At 35.9% G+C, this 17,391-nt stretch overlaps 2 protein-coding genes across 7 annotated transcripts in view; both read right to left on the reverse strand.

Annotated features, from left to right (window-relative positions):
- LOC311289755 (protein NLRC3-like) overlaps nucleotides 1-3,677 on the reverse strand; it is a 48,185-nt gene extending 44,508 nt beyond the window's left edge. For 2 of the 6 annotated variants that reach the window (XM_084408003.1, XM_084407999.1), the window contains exons 1-2: nucleotides 3,543-3,677; nucleotides 3,226-3,313 (exon numbers count right to left, since the gene is read on the reverse strand). The gene's annotated coding sequence lies outside the window, so the exon portion shown is untranslated. The remainder of the gene's footprint in view (nucleotides 1-3,225; nucleotides 3,314-3,542) is intronic. The other 4 variants (XM_084408000.1, XM_084408004.1, XM_084408001.1 and 1 more) reach the window with 4 other exon arrangements.
- The window catches only part of LOC311289760 (uncharacterized protein), a 208,198-nt gene that overhangs the window by 111,053 nt on the left and 79,754 nt on the right, over nucleotides 1-17,391 (reverse strand). The window lies entirely within an intron of this gene.

Consider the following 17,391-nt stretch of genomic DNA (forward strand, 5'->3'; position numbering starts at 1 on the left):
ATTGATGTAACATTTTCTATTGCAATGTTTTATGTTGAAATGTTTTTCATTATTTATTGCAGAAAATTATGCTAATCATGTAAGTCTATTTAATTCTTAAAATAATAAAGACAGCTTAAACACAAATGCTGCCGACTAACATCAAGTCCTGACAATGTTTCAGTTAAAAAATCTACTAACAAATTAAAATAACACGAAGTAGGCTATATAAATGCATAACCTATTGAGATGCAGTTTTTCTTTATAGAAAAACTGGGCACACAATGTTAAAGTTTAGCCTACTTTGCTTAAATTTGATGCAATAATAGAAGCCTACATTTGTTTCAGTTCTAAATTTGTACTGTAATTTCAGTATTGTGATTATGAATTTGTTTAACTACGTTTCACTTTAATTTATCTGCTAGCAGTTCTTAACGAGCCGCGGCAGATTACGCAATAGAGAGAATAAACTGACACTTTTCAAAGTCTGTGATTGTAGCGCCTCTTAGCGGTAAAAGGTAGCAAATACACACCCCCAATTTTACCACCGCGGGAACAGCGGCAGTAAAAGTATTATTCTGGTTGACTACAAACTGTAATTAGCGTACATATTTTTTTATTTATTCTATCTTTGTGGATTTGCTTGTTAATGTGACAATTCGCCTCATTTACGGCACAATATTACATCAGTCTCCTGCACGCGAAGGGAGAGGAGAAGAAAATTGGTAATGTCAGTTGTTGAATTGTAAGTTCATTCTTTATGTGCGATTGTCTATGATGATATTGTAATCATTGTTTTAATGTTGTGCGTGTCACTGCGAGCTGACATCGCATGTGTCACTCGTGCTTTCACTGTGTGATGTGTGCGGTTATAGGCATGTCCCCAAATGAGTTTTTGTCTTATATTTATATCATATTATGCATGTAGTTATATTACAATATTACATGAGCAAGAGTGCCGTCTTCCCCAGCACAATTGCAACTGGGATATTTTATACAACATTTAAACGTACAGTATGGAATTTTTCTCCACTAGGGGTCGCTAACCTCTTTACAATAACAAAGGCGTAGTTTGATGACGCAACACATGCTAAGAATTATGGATGTTGTCGTCAACGTCAAGCCGGCCGATCTAATAATGTTTATGGATGACTGAATACATCGATGTTTTTATCATGACTGTGATATGAAGCAGTTCGGGATTGCTAAGAGACAGCTATCAGGTCCACACGTGACGCGAGTCCCGCGGATATAAAAGGAATATGGACATTTCATTCTACCGAACTACACGCAGAATTACTACTCACAGGTCAGTTTATTAGACAAATTAAACTTGTGAGGTAACGCAGCGCTGTTTCACTTGGTCTAACATTACACTATCACTCTAAACTGCATTTGAATGTGTTGAAATGTATGTGTTAGTTTGTCTGTATGAGACTAGCAGTAAGCTAGATCAACATTAGAATAACATACAGATCATATTCTAACATTTTATCATTGTTGAACTATATAATATTGATTAGTTTTATGTAAATGTGCTCACCTGTTTAATAAAGTACATGTAGGAGTTGTCGAAGTCTCGGACGTGGAGCTCTCTTTTATATACTGTCTATGGGAGCACTAGGCATCTCGAAAACACCGCGCTGATATTGATTCTCGGTTTAGTTCTCCTTTTTTATCCAAAGTCTGCTTTCCATGGTCCATAATGTTTGAACGAAACAACAACAGCGTGCAGATAGACATTGCGAACTACACAGTTGTCCGCGTCAGTTTGGTTACTATCAGAGGGCTCTGGGTCATAGCTCTGGTTGCCATGGCAGCACGATCGGAAACCAGAGACAACACGGATATGACGGCATTGACGGCGACAAAACGGAAATAAAGACACGGTCCGTGTCTTCGAATTAAAATATTAATTTCTCTGGATTTAGAAGTTAATTGGAACTGTCGGGATAATGTAAATACACAACTTTAAAAAATATATAACATAGATATAGTGATTTTTTATATTTTTAGGGCAAAAAAAAATACATATTGTGCCTTTAAATGAACAATAAGTTAAAATTGTGAGATACATTTTAGATACAATATTGTCAATGTTGTTTGTTTTTTCTTTATTTCGCTGACGGAAATTTCAAAATGAAACCGTAGCAGAACAAGAAGAAGACAGTGACTTGCTGCCACCTACTGGCGGTTTTAGTTTCATATTTAAAGTACCCTTTAATTAAAACATTAAAATTAGAAATCATTTCATATTTAAATATTGAATAATATTTTTTTTTTTTTTTTTTAAATCGCATAGCAATATTTATGCAATTGTAAATGCTGTGTAAATATATTAATGGCACTTTGTCTCCTCTGCACTGCAAAGATGGATTTTGTTGATAATGATTTTATTTGATTGGTTAGCTCCCTATACTGTTATTCTTCTAATATAATTTATTTTGAATGTTAGAATTTGACATAAAAGGTGATGCATACATCTAATTAGTAAAAAAAAAAAAAAAATCCATATATAGGTAAAAATGCCCCTCGAAATCAATTTAAGGTGGCAAACAATGACCCTAATAAAAAAAGTAAATTTCTGTCACTGCTGTGAACTGATGACTGTTATAAAGAGATATAAATATCTTCGTGAGTCAGCTGTCAACAACAAGCCTAAACCAGTCATGGTACCAGCACAAAAGCACATTATTATCAACAAAACTTCGAAAATATAGAGATATCATTTTTTTTGTCAATATTGCACACCCCTAATGTACAGTTTTATTTGTTATTTCTTCAGGTCTTAAAAAGCCTTTAATTTGACTTTAAAAAGTGTGCAGCAACCTTGATTAACGTCATCTGTTGTACTCTTCTCTACTAAGCAGGGGAGAAAACAAGATGGTGGATTGGTAACAGAGAAGATATGTCAGGGATTGTATCTTAGCCACCGTTTCCTAGGAAGGACCCAACATACCCGTGGGAGAAATAGTTATAAAAATAACAATTGTTGACCTCGATACGAATGTTGAGAAAACCTCATTGAAACCTGTACCAGTTCAAGTTTCACAGAAATTAAATGTATATAATACATTATATGATAAACATTATCTATTCATTCATTGTGCTTGATTCCGCAAGTATACCTTTAAGTAAACTATTAATTGAGTTTGACTGTAAATATATACCAAATACACACACATACAGGCATGTGAACGTTTGTTTGACTATATTAGCGAGGGCGTCTCATAGGCTTCTACTGACCTTGTATGAACAGGAATGCGCCAGGAAAGAAGAAGTTGTCCTCGCTCGACCCCGAAATATAACCCTTTACAGAAACCCGTACAAGACACTAAATGTAAATATAAACATGATTTGGTCTTTTTAACTAGTCAGGTTCGGCTCACTAGTTGGTGTTAAACAGCTTTCATGATAATATTAGTAATATTAATAAAAAGGTAATATTTGAATAGTGAAGACATTTTGGTATAGTATAGTCGTAACTGAATATACACGTCTAGTGTCAAGACATTCCTATGACAACGTTATGAATGTTATAAGAAAGACATTACTAGACTTACCAATAAATTTGAACTTGTAAGCTTTGGTTTACAGCAACCTTAAAATGGTGTCTTATCAGGCAAAGAATTAAAACTTTTGGTTTCGATTTCTTTTACTCTTGACTGTGAAGGATCAAATTACAACCAAATGTGACCGGTCTATCCTGACAGCAGACAGCTGTGATTGGCCCACATAAGTGCATAACTTATCCTCAAGTAACCTTTTTTTCTCTTAATGCATGCATTCTTGCCCCCATTTTTACATAAATACCAGTCGGACACTGGGTGCCTGTTTGATTATTTGGAGAGATAAGTTTAGTAAGAATCTGGAATGCCTAATGTTCAAAGTGAAAACATTACCAGCCAATAATGCATATGGATCTTACTTGCTTATCCATGAAGAAAAAAATGTGCTTGAATGTGTCAAAAAAAGTTTACCAAGATCAAGTTGGCTTGACGTTTGATCATTTTAAGGCATTTGGCCCTTAAAAACTGTAACAAATCATGAATGATTTCCCATAATGGCAAATAGGTTTATTTTTTCAATAAATTGTTTTTAAACTCTCATTTTACAGCAAAGTGTAAAACCACACACACACACACACACACACACACACACACACACACACACACACACACACACACACACACACACACACACACACACACACACACACACACACACACACACACACACACACACACACACAGTGTAGGCCTATCCATTCACTTTATTTTGCAATGCTGAAAAAAAACTATTCTCTGTAAATGTGAGACTTCTGATTCATAAGCTGCCATAGGTAAATAGAGGAATTATTAAAAACAAAGTGCAGTAAACTGTAAAACTATACTGCTCCACTAGAGGGGGCTTTTTTGCTTAGCCAATGTAAATCTATGGGAATCTTTTAGATTTTTGACATTTATACCAAAACTGTTAATCTGCCCCCTATCTCCTTTTTTGTTTGCCATATCGATGGAACCTTTGGCAGCAAGGATCAGGCAACATCTTAACATAGCGCCTATAATGATTGAGGGCAGACCCCAACATCTTTCACTGTATGCGGACGATGTTCTACTGTACATTTCTAAACCTGAAACGTCTATTCCACCATTACTTGAGCTTATTGAAAAATTTGGCCATTTCTCTGGATTCACGATAAATTGGGAAAAAAGCGAATTAATGCCAGTCTCTGATGATCTAGATACTAATTTTTTAGCCAGCACCAAATTTAAAATTGCAAACAACTCCTTTAAATATTTGGGTCTGATGATCACTAAAAATCCTGCAATGTTATTGAAATTGAATTGGAAAAAGAAAATTGATCAGCTTAAAGATAATTTAATTTTTTGGAAGACTCTCCCCATGTCCATGGTAGGCAGGATAAATGCTATAAAAATGGTTGTACTTCCAAGATTTTTGTATGTATTTCAATGTATTCCTTTCTTTATCCCCCTCTATCATTTTAAACAGCTAGAATCTATTATAAGCAGCTTCATTTGGGCCAATAAGACAGCCAGGATCAACAAGAAACATCTAAACAAACTTAAGGATCAAGGAGGGTTTGGGCTTCCCAATTTTAAATATTATTATTGGGCAGCTAATTTAAATACTTTAGCATGGTGGAGGAAATCTGGGTTGGCGGAGTTAAGTGACAAGCCAGAATGGTTAGCAATTGAAGAAGCCTGTTGTAATAAGACTTCAATACCGGCTCTTCTTCATAGTCCCATTAAAATTGATGTCAAGAGTATCAACGGAAACATAGTTATTTCTAATCTAATCAAGGTTTGGAAACAAATTAAAGTATATTTGAAAATTCCAGATATATATCTGGACACTCCTATTTGTATTAATCATGCTTTTCCTCCGGGATTACACGATAAGCTGTTTTTTCAATGGAAACGAATGGGTATAGTAACAATTCAAGATCTTTATAGGGAAGGCACATTCAGCTCTTTTGAGCAGCTACAACAAAACTATGCTATTGTTTCTGCACATTTTTTCCATTACTTGCAAGTTAGAGATTTTGTAAGAAAGCACATTCCAAACTTTGAAATTGTGAATTTGAATCCCACTTTAGAGAGAATTGTTAATGTTAACCCTGGTATGAGTGGTAGTGTGTCATACTTTTACAAATTACTGCTAGAAAATGTGGACAATAACACAGAGAAAATAAAACAAGACTGGGAGGAGGAAATTGGTCTAAACATTCATGAAAACATGTGGGATGAGTGCTTGAGAAGCATACATGCATGTTCTTTGAATGCTAGACACAATCTGATTCAGTTCAAGATAATTCATAGGCTTCATTATTCTAAGTCAAAACTTCATAAAATTTATCCCACGATTTCTCCACTCTGTAATAAATGTAAAATGTCAGAAGGCACACTGTTTCATTCTTTATGGTCATGTAGTAAAATTCAGCCATTTTGGGAATGTATATTTAAATTTCTTTCTGAAGCAAACTCGATTGATTTAGAGCCTGAGCCTTGCACTGGACTTTTAGGAGCAGAGAATGCTTCTTGCAATAAATATCAGACACAGGCCATTTCGCTGTGTATGATGCTTGCAAAAAGACTTATTTTGCAGTTGTGGAAAGCAGATTCTGTACCCACTTTTGAGATGTGGGCTAGGGAGTTGGGAAATATGTTGCACTTGGAAGAACTGAGATTTATATTAAAAGACAAACTATCCATTTTCATTAAGATTTGGAAACCAATAAGAACATTTTTAAAGGTGGACTGAACAAGCTTTATGTGTATTATTATTATTTTGTTTTTATTATTTTTGTTTTACAATACTTCAATTTAAAAAAGCTGTCTGATTATACATTATTTTAATTTCTGTTTTTGTCGCTCACTAAGATAAAAGATTGTATATGTTCACTCTTTGCTCATGTACAAAAGGTTTTTGTTTGTAGAGCACTTGAAGAAACCTTCTACAATCATTGCAATATGGGGAGGGGGGTGTTCTAATTCAAGTACTTAGCTCATTGTAGCATGTACAAGGTACTGCCTAGAAAGTATATTTAGATATCTACCTGTATAGATACTATTTTGGTGTCATTGTACATGTTTGTTGTCTTTAAGAAAATGAAAATAAAGTGAAAAAAAAAACTGTTAATCTGGACAGTTTGAAAATATAAAGCAACGAACTTCAGAACAGGCCCATGGTCTGTGGCGAGTTTGGTGCTTGTAGCATTAAAGCTGTAGAAAAAGATGCAGTCAGAAAATGTTGTCTCAGAGGAATAATATTAGGATCAAATAGCATTTCAATATGTTGGCTTTCTCAAACCACGATTCAATCTGCTTTGATGTATGGCGACCCATAGATTTTATAATGTAATCACGGAGGATAGGGGCTGTCTACAAAGTACAAAATGAAGAAAATTATAAAACAATTATTAAAAATAATACAACTAAATAGCAAAATGTACATTATATAAACTATGCAAAAAAAGAGAGAAAAGAAATGTCCCTTTTTAAGAGACAGTATTTTAAAGATAATTTAGTCAAATTAAAATACACTTTACAGATCTTCATTTAAAAGGTTTTATCTCTTTCCAGTGTGACCCTAGATGTTGTCCAGATCCTGTGGTAACAAGCATGAATGTTGTCAAAGCAAGCTAAACATTTTTGGGAAACCATGCCAAATGAGGGGCAATATCTTAACAAAATACTGTTCATCAGCCTGAACATTTATGTATCTTTATCTGAATGTTAGCTAAACAATGCTTTGGATGTCAGGAAGTGCAAAAACAAGCTATTGGCAACTAAACTAGACCCTATAAAATTCTCAGGTTTCAGGCCCCTTCATAGCACTGCGATTACATTTGTTAAAACTACAAATTACTTCCTTTTAGCATCTGACCAAGGTTGCATTTCATTGCTAATTTTACTTTATCTTAAGAGCTGCTTTTGACACCGTAAATCATGACACATATCATGATAGATTGTTTCGTCGTCGAATATACTTCTTATGTCCTGCCTAGATCCTGTTGCCAAGTCCAGACAAATATTCTAAGTTTATGTAATCTGTATGAAAAGAGAGAGATGTCAGTCGTTCTCATCTCAGCTCATTATTTTTAATTTGACCCCGCCCACGGAGAGCGTGTGCTATTCAAACACAAATGATCTGAGGCAATCCTGCAAACCTGTGAACGCCCCCATATCAGCTTGAGAAAACACATTGTACTTGTTTACACCGTCTCGCAGCGCTGTGAGGAACAGTGATGGGAATAACGGCGTTATAAATAAACGGCGTTACTAACGGCGTTATTTTTGTCAGTAACGAGTAATCAAACTAATTACTGTTTCCTCCGTTACAATGCCGTTGCCGTTACTGTCAATAAAAATGCGGCGTTACTATAATTGAGCTCACTGAAGCGGTTTTCATCCGAGTGGGCTCTCTCTGTGTTTGTGTGTGTGTGTGTGTGTTTATGAGGCGCCGGACTGGACAAAAGCGAGGCGAATGCCGCGAGCCAGCGCGCTCGACAGTGCGCGAGAGAGACCGAGTGTGTCCAAGAACGCGCTCGACAGTGCGCGAGAGAGACCGAGTGTGTCCGAGAACGCGCTCGACAGTGCGCGAGAGAGACCGAGTGTGTCCGAGAACGCGCTCAACTGCGCGAGAGAGACCGAGTGTGTCCGAGCGCAACGAGCATAAATACTTTATTTATAAATAAATTACATATTTCAGCATTAGAATAATCTCTGTAGAATATATTGGTATCATATGCAATGTTTTAATTAGTTTATATAGCCTAACATAAACTCCAAAATAACCTGCAGGGAACGTTCAAACATGGCTATTTGTTTGACCGGTTGTTGTGCGGCAAACACGACTAGAATTTGGCTAACCTCTGATGATGACGTTCTCTGTAGGTTATAAAAATAAAGCCCCAAAAGATTATAAAGATTTTATTATTATTATTTATGTTGGTACATTGTTCAGTATTATATTGAGAGCTTGCTTTTGTTTAACTTAATATTGTGAGGAAGAAAATACTTCAAGTAGGCAATACAGTCTACCTGTTGTAAAGGTGTGTGTTTTATCATTTTAATGATATGCACTAGTGTATGTGTATGTATGTTTTTTTTAAGTAACGCAATAGTTACTTTCCCTGGTAATTAGTTACTTTTGTAATGATGTAATTCAGTTACTAACGCAGTTACTTTTTATGAGAAGTAACTATAACTAATTACTTTTTTAAAGTAACTTACCCAACACTGGTGAGGAATAATACTATCGTAATAATAATAATGGAAAATGTACCTCAGAAGTGCGGGTATTTCAAGGACAACGGATCCAGCTGAGCTGAGGAATACTGTAGTAAGTTTTTTTCATTCTCAAGTGAATCGCGTTTCTGTGTGTGAATGAATGAACGGCAGAGATGCCACAACTCGCAAAAAGACCGTTTAAATTTGAATCGCGTTTCTGTGTGTGAATGAATGATCCGCTTTTATATTCCTTATAATAAAAACGAAAGACCTATGTTACAGACATATGAAAGACAACATTTCGTTGACTAGTTTTGGATAGATTATACATTTTTACTGTAAAATATCTGCCACCTCAAATAAGCTTTTGTTTGCCAATTTTTGCTCATATGTTAAATAAAGTATGTTTTGTCAAAAATAAAGTCATCAAATAATATGTTATTAGTGTTTTTTCCAATGTAGCCTAGGTTATATTCAAAGTAATGAATCCTTAACTTTGAAATATGTATGTTAAAATGTATACTTTAGTTTTTACAAAGAAAGATTACATTTGAATTGTTGTAATTGTAACCTTTTTAATAAAAAATATATTTACAAGGTATATGTAAACAAACTATTAAAAGGTAAATATAAGCCTTTTCTTTAAATATTTTTTTTTATTAGTGACAAATTTGGGGAGAGGATACATATTCTAAAACTGAAAATACAGTATGAGAATTAACTGCACAATTACTAGACATGTTTTCCTTGGATATTTTGAAAGCACAATTTGCAAAAAAAAAAAAAAAAATTTTTAGATGCTTCTAACTGTGAACCAATTTGGTAGAATATGTATATATATATATATATATATATATATATATATATATATATATATATATATATATATATATATATATATATATATATATATATCATTCTGATATAATTTTTTTTTTTTTAAATCAATGTTGGAAACCGTTGTGCTGCTTAATATATTTTTATAACCAATGATACGTTTTTTTCAGGATTCTTTGAATACAATTTTGATTGCAATCAACAATTTTGATTATTTATTTTGCTCACATTTGATTTGCTTAGAGCCCACATCAACGGGGCATAAGCATTTACTGTGAGATACCTGCCTTTACTTTTGTTTATTTATCGCTCACAATTGCTTTGTTTATAGCCGACTGATTATTTTTTTATTTTGCTCACATTTGATTTGCTTAGAGCAAATTTAGAACATTTAGTTCCTCCACATAGAGGAATTACAATAAAACAGATTGAAAAACAAAACCTTTGAATCTCCTCTCATTCTATTCTTTGTTCAGGCTGCCTCACTTGATGGCCCATTAGCCATTGGGGAAGTGTCTATGTCACCCCCCTGGTCTGAATCTCATTAATATTGATAGGCCATTACCACTCCCACACATAAACCTCTTCTGACAAAAAAAACTGACTTACAAAGTTTAAATCAATGTATTTTTTTTATGTGAACGATTAGGCAGGATGATTTTCAGATCATTTTGAAGAAAAAACTCTAGGCAACAACATCCAGTAGTCAAAATTCTTATTGACACATATTTAGTATGTGTTTTGTGGCCTTATTTCAGAAACTTTAGTTTTTTCAATAACCATGCATAAACATTACTCTCTCAAAAATACAAACATGAACATATATGTTGCTCACATATTATGGTAGCCCTGTTTGTGCTAAATAGAGTGTAATTACACCTTTGCCATTAATATGTTTATAAGCAACTGAAAAAAGCACAAATGTCAGGGCATGTCAAAACATCTCAAGGACCCCAAAAACACCTTAGACCCCAGAGGGTTAACCTGTTAACCGTTGCCAGAGCGTCGGCGCACTGAAGCGGTTTTATTTATATATAGTTCAAAGTTACTATCAGATTTAATGTTATATCTTGACAAACTATACATCATTAAAAAGATATAAGACTCAAGTTTCAGTATTTGACCACTATTGTATTCTGAGAAACTCATAGCGACAGTTATTTCTTAATTTGTGTCAGGAGTTATGAAATGAAAAAATGAGTCGATACCTTTGATATGAATTATGCGCGTCAGCCGCTTTCATTCATAAAAAAACTCCGTGCTGTCGTCATGACAGCGATACACAAAACAACGTCCTTTCTAGGCTTTAGCTCAAAAATGTGCAGATTTGGAGAAATATTGATATATTCTCATAGGTTTACATCAGATTTCTATAGACAGGAATAATATTTATTGAATTTATACCCAAATGCGTCGATGTAATCATTATGAGCGTTTGCATACTCTGTTAATGTATTTTCAATTCATACCAATAGCCTGAGGGCGCCCTCGCCGCCCTGTGCACAGTATTAGAACATGAAGAAGAGCCATAATCATGTGACAATCCAGGAAGCCTCGAACACACACACAGCTAACAACAGATCGCGCTGTAACTATGGCTGTAACATGCAGATACAGACATTTTGAAGACAATAAACATGTTTGCTATGATATTTGAGTTACCTGTGTTTTTCAATCCATGCCAGGTATTTCCATAATAATAGATTATATTTATAATGTAATGCTAATCTATATAGAATCGTTGTGCAGAACACTATCCAATAGTAGGCTATATTTTCTGTCTGATTTTTTATCTGAAGCCAAATTAAATCACAGAAAATTATTTAAAATACTCGATTTGCTTTATAAAGTAAGTTTATAAGCACAAACATGGTTTTAATCTCATAAATTGTCGTGTATTGATGGTGTGCTAAGCTAACATGCTAGCTAGCCCTAGGTGCACCTGCCACCTAGAAGTTATATTTTTATTATTTTTTGAATGCTACCTGAAATGTTTCTTTATTCGAGACTGAGACTGAATGGGGCTCGTTTGCACCACAAAACAATAAAGACAATATACTGGATAGATGGTTAGAAGATGGCAATAAACATCAGAAGCATCTTAGCGTCAAATCAAAATAAAGTCACATGACATGGTCTTGAAAAACATTTCACTAAATACAGAGTTTTGGACTTATTATCTTAAGATTTTAAACATAAAATGTTTAGACATGTGGCATTAGCTGTAGTGCATTTCTAGATTGCTCCAGTGCCAACTTCAATTTTATTTTCATGAGGATATTTCATAAAAAATAATTTCTAATAACTTTACAAAACTTTGAAGCTATTTATAACAATTTTTGTCATTATGACAATAATTAATTCTACATTTACAATAAACTGCCAGGTGTCAGCTTTCAAATGAGATCATACTTGTGCTTTTAGTACAAAGGGTTCATGAACTGTATCTGTTTCAGTTTGGGTATGTCATTTCTTGGGATTTTTCAAAAGTGGGGTTGCAGCTTAACAGGTTAAACCAACAGTTTACACCCCTGAAACACCAATACATTTTGTGTGTGGCAATTTCTGCATTTACACTACACATGTACACTAAAACACAGCTTCAGCTCTTAAAAGATTTACAAAAGGACAAAAACCTTTTTTTGTATCTAGATGCCACAGGAAGTGTTGTGTCTTGTGTTTTGTGTCAAAACCACAAAAATGCAAAAGTGTATTGTATTATGCACTTTGCTGCCCAGTTCAGTCTACTACAGCAACAACAGTTGCTGTAGCTGAGATGCTCTCATCAGATCAGAGCACACTGACAATTCAGCACTGGTTGACCTGCCTGTCCCATGATTTTATGTACATATATAAACAAAGCCTCCAACCACAAAAAGTGGAAACCGATTTTAGTTGGGCACTCATTCATGCAACCCTACAGACGTTCTGTCAGTGTAATATACACAAGTATCTGCAACAATGTCTTGAGGTATGTCTGGAAGGAAAATCATGTGCATTCACTGTTGTGCACGTATGTGCTGCGCACATGGTGAAATTGCTGTGCACTAAAATTGTAAAGGCTAAGTGCACCAAGGAAACGAAGACCTTGTTTCTGCATTCATTTGCGCTAATGCAGAATGCCACCACACTGGTTGAGATCCAATCTTTGTTGCAAGACATTTGCATAGTTTTTTCCCAAAGAGATGCTTTGCCCACCCTTGATCATCTGAAGACACTGCAGACTAAAATACACAATCAGTCTTTCTTTGCTGATGCTGATTTCAATGAAACACCTCTGGAAGAAGTAGTTACTGAAAAAACTCCAAAAACAGTTGTTCATAACTCCCCATTTGCAAGACTCTTTGAAAAAACACTATTAGATGCACAAAACGAACAAGGCAGTGGTACAGCTCAAGCTAACCCATTTTACTGTCCAAGCTTGATTCAAATTCTCAAGCCATACTTGGCAACAGTGCCACTATGGACAGGCATAATGTTAAAACATCTGGGGAAAACTAGAGACACAAATACACAGGTTGAGAACTGGTTTCGAACCACAAAGCGAATCGTGCTGAGGAACAAACTCCACAGAAGACCAGGAGACTTTGTACAAATTATGTATGAATTCATTTGTGGTAGAATGCCTGGTGTCACTGTTTCTGCAATTCGCGAAGACACAGTCAATGAGAAGGAAACAAATGACAGCAAAATTGACTCTTAGTCAAGAGGAGAAATGGCAGAAAGGCAGACAGAAAAAGAAGGCAAAGTACTACAACCCACCAAAAAATATGACTGGCATGGAAAGCATCTACACTTCGCCTCCCTGGTGCGGGAAGGGACAAATAGCAAAAAGAATCATAGAATTGGCTAACACCTGCACAGTTGATAACCTGCTGTACTTCATTTTCTTAGCAATGAAGACCAGACCTTCACTCTTAAGTGAAATTGAGAATAAGCAGGCCCATGACAAATGCTTCAAGCTATTATTGAAGGTTTATCAGCATTTCATGCTTCGTCAGTGGTCCCAGGGAAAAATTGCTTGGCTTCAAGAAACATCAAAGTGTTTCCATGGAAAGCAGCAGTGGGATGTGTATGGAACAGAAACCAAATTTATGGTTTCCCATCTGGACTACGTACATCAGACCAAAAGACAATATATATGTGATGGCCATGATTGTCCTAACCCGACAAAAGAGTACCCAGATGATACTGTTGTTGCTGTCCTGTGAGTACTGAACTTTACATTTAGAATGAATTTTAAAAGCAGTCTGCACTGTATTGACATTTGTAATTTATATTAACAATTTATTTTACCATTATAGGTGCGATGACTTCTCTAAGTTACAAGAGTCATTAGAAAACTGGTCATTGCCAAGTCACAGTTTTCCATGCACAGAATCAAGGTAATGCAAAATGTCAAATCTGTACAATAACTATATTAAAATAAAATTTCTTATTGTTTACAAAAATGTAAACAGTTTATGTGAAATATTAATGTGGTGAAAATAATGTCTGAAATAAATGGATATGTTTTCAACAAACAAAAAATTTGTTTTCACAGGCAAGATTTGGTATGTCCAGGCAAAAGGGCATACACTCTGCGCCAATTTAGGAATGGAATCCCCACGTTTATGATTGTGGCAATAGATTGTACTGTGCTCTGTCATGATCATCCTGAAATCCAGCCGACAGCGATACCATCAACTGTGTCCATTGATGGCAATAGGCAAGATTGTGTTTTTTTATAATGTCAGTCACATTGTTTTCAAAATGCTTTTAATTATGTGCATTTTGTATGAGCAATTTCAGAAAGGTTATTGTTTTTACGGGCGCTGACCATGGCGCTGAAATGCCACTGAGCATACAGAGGTGGTTATAGTTAACGTTACTGTAAAAATATGGATGGAAAGAAAGAAAGAAAGAAAAATAAGAACAAGTGTGTACATTTCACAGGTACAATCCAGTTGCCGTAACATATCATCAGAGTCGAAAAAAACATTTTATTGGATTCCATCGACTCACTAGCGACCAGTGGAGGCTCTATGACGGGATGAATGAAAAAATACATCCAGGCTCTGATGACCAGATTGCAACTCTTGAAGTTATGAGTACTGTGTTCTCAACAGAGTGTACTGTGGGTCATGTTCTCCTATTAAAGGAGTCATAATGTAGAAATTTCACTTTTCCATGAGAATCAATGTATGTTATGATTGCATAATGATTGTACACTGGCCGGGAAGCCGATATTTAAAAGTGAAGCGTTTGTTTACCTCGGGGTTTGTAAAATAGGCCACGTGCACGCGCACGAAAAAACGAGATTTTGATTTCTTCCCCTTCTTGACGTCAAGACGGGGGAGGATATACCAAATATGGACACCGCAAACCTATGCCGCGGGAAGCCCGCCCCTCTCCCCCTCAGATTCAGTTTAGTTGACTCGAGAAAGATGGAGAAATCGAGTGCACACCTGAGATGCTCTGTGGGTGACTGCCACAAACAACATGCAAATGTGTTTTATCTACCAAAAACGGACGAAACTATCAGGGAACAGTGGATGAAATTCATTTTTAATGACGCTGTCCCAACAACTCTTTCAAGTGGCGTATCGTTAGGTGTGTGTGCTAAACATTTTACACCGGAATCTTTTACAAATTTGGGGCAATATCAGGCGAACTTGGCCTCGAAGCTCCGTTTGGGAAAAGGTGCCATCCCAACCATCAGGGACTTGCCAGAAATTGAAAAGGTAAGACTGTGTTTTTATTGCTCTACTGTGGTTAACAAATAGCAGCTAACAGCTAATGCGGCTATTGTATGTAACGTTACCTTCGAGGTAAACACGGGGAATGGACTCTACGAATGCTAGCCACATCTTTCGACTTTGTTTTACGCTACAGTAGTGACGGTACAGGAGTCCATGCTCAGTGGCTAAAACTGTTTAAATGCAAGTATGAAAACAATATACCACTAGGGATGCACCGAATATTCGGCCACCGAAAATTTTCGGCCGAAAATGGCCCAAAAGTGCATTTTCGGTTTTCGGCCGAAAGACTTTTATCACCGAAACAATACGGCCGAAATGTTGTGATGACGCAAACAGCAGACACCGCGACCTGCACGTGCTTGTCTGAAGCAACATTACATATCTGCGGTGTGGACGTATTTAAATATATCTAAGAGTGACCCACGGACAGCGATTTTCAAAACACAGACATCCCAAGTCTTCCGGAAGTTCCGGGAGTCTCCCGCGTATTGATACCGGCTCCCTAATGCCCGCAAATTAGTTTAAATCTCCCGGAATCGCGAGCGAGCATGAGCGCGCATACGTAGCGCGCGCGGCAGAGAGAGGGAGCGAGAGACCTTTGCGTGTGTGTGCAGAGCAGCCGTCATTTCTCAGAGGTTTACCTGAGCTGTTTATGGTTTTTGCAACTCACGTCCATGAGCATATAACTGCAGATATTATTTTGGGCAATGGCAGTATTGACCTAAAATATCGAAAATAGCTTTCAGTTAGTGGGGCTTCTGTAAGAATGTATCTGGCAATGGTGTATTTTTTCTTTTTTCTTTGGTTGTGATTACAATTTCACTAACAATAAGTACCGTCACATTTATTGAGCTATTGCAGTATTTTGTCTATGTTTTTGTACCGCTTGGAAGTAGTAAAATACATTCCTGCAACCAATCAACGCGCCCCTCATTTGCATTATTATAATGACCGTCCACGACAGCCAAAACATCGCATCAGATCTCGCGAGACAATAATGCCTTTAGAAATAAGGGTCTGAGGGGCTCTGTGTTGATTTTTTTTCCACTTTTCTTTTTTAGAAGTGCCTAAAATACTATAATAGAGCATTTGGGTATCCAAGGTAACACAACATTATGACTCCTTTAAGGGTAAGCCACACACTTTTTTATTACACATTTCCAAGGTGCCAGTATGCAGTTCCGTTAATCTGTGATCATAAGGGTCACTAAACTGTTACACACATTGAAAATGTTGTGAGATAATTAATGATTTTTAACTTTTCAGGTGGAAAAGGAACAAGATGAAGCTGATCAAAAGGTAATGTCAGTATAAGAAGTAAGACGAACATAAGTGTACATTTTGAATGAACTTAGCTTATTAACTTTATTGTGACATCAATTATGTATTACTTTTTAATATAGGCCTATGTGTGCCTATGCTTTCTATCTCTTTCATTTTAAAGGCGAGTTCTGGCAATGGTAATGCAGCCGAAAAGGTAATCCAATGTCAATTTTTGGAAACGCTGTTAATTATCTTTCAATATAAAACAGAAGGACATTCTTTTTTCGTAATGTGGCAAAAGTGTAACCAAGATGTAAGCAAAAACTGAAAACCGTGCGAAAATAAATGTGCGCATTTCCATGTAAATGAGCAAATATAATCTGACAAATTCAAATACATAGCCTACTTACTAATTTTAACTTGGTTTGATTTGTGTGGTTATATTGGCTAAATTGATCAGTTACTTTTGAAAACCACAAAGAACATTGAACATGACGGAACTGTCAAATGATAGACTAAATAATTGATTGTGTTTCTTTTATTTCTGAGAGTAGGCTACATCTAGCAAAAAAAAATGTTATTCTCCCCTGAAGGTTTCACCTGATACTAGGGATGGCGAAAACTAAAAAATTTCTTGACCGACCACCGAGCCTCATTAGCCGGTTGAAACCGGTTAACCGATTAGTTTAAAATATGCTACACTATTTGAAATAACAGCCATTTCGAGCCGCACTTGCAATTTCGCAACTCTGTCGCATCTCTCTGCCTCCCGCTCACACACACACACACTGCCGCCCTTCCACTCACATCACTTT

This window comes from Rutilus rutilus (assembly GCF_951802725.1).
Source record: "Rutilus rutilus genome assembly, chromosome: 4".
NCBI classification, from domain to species: domain Eukaryota; kingdom Metazoa; phylum Chordata; class Actinopteri; order Cypriniformes; family Leuciscidae; genus Rutilus; species Rutilus rutilus.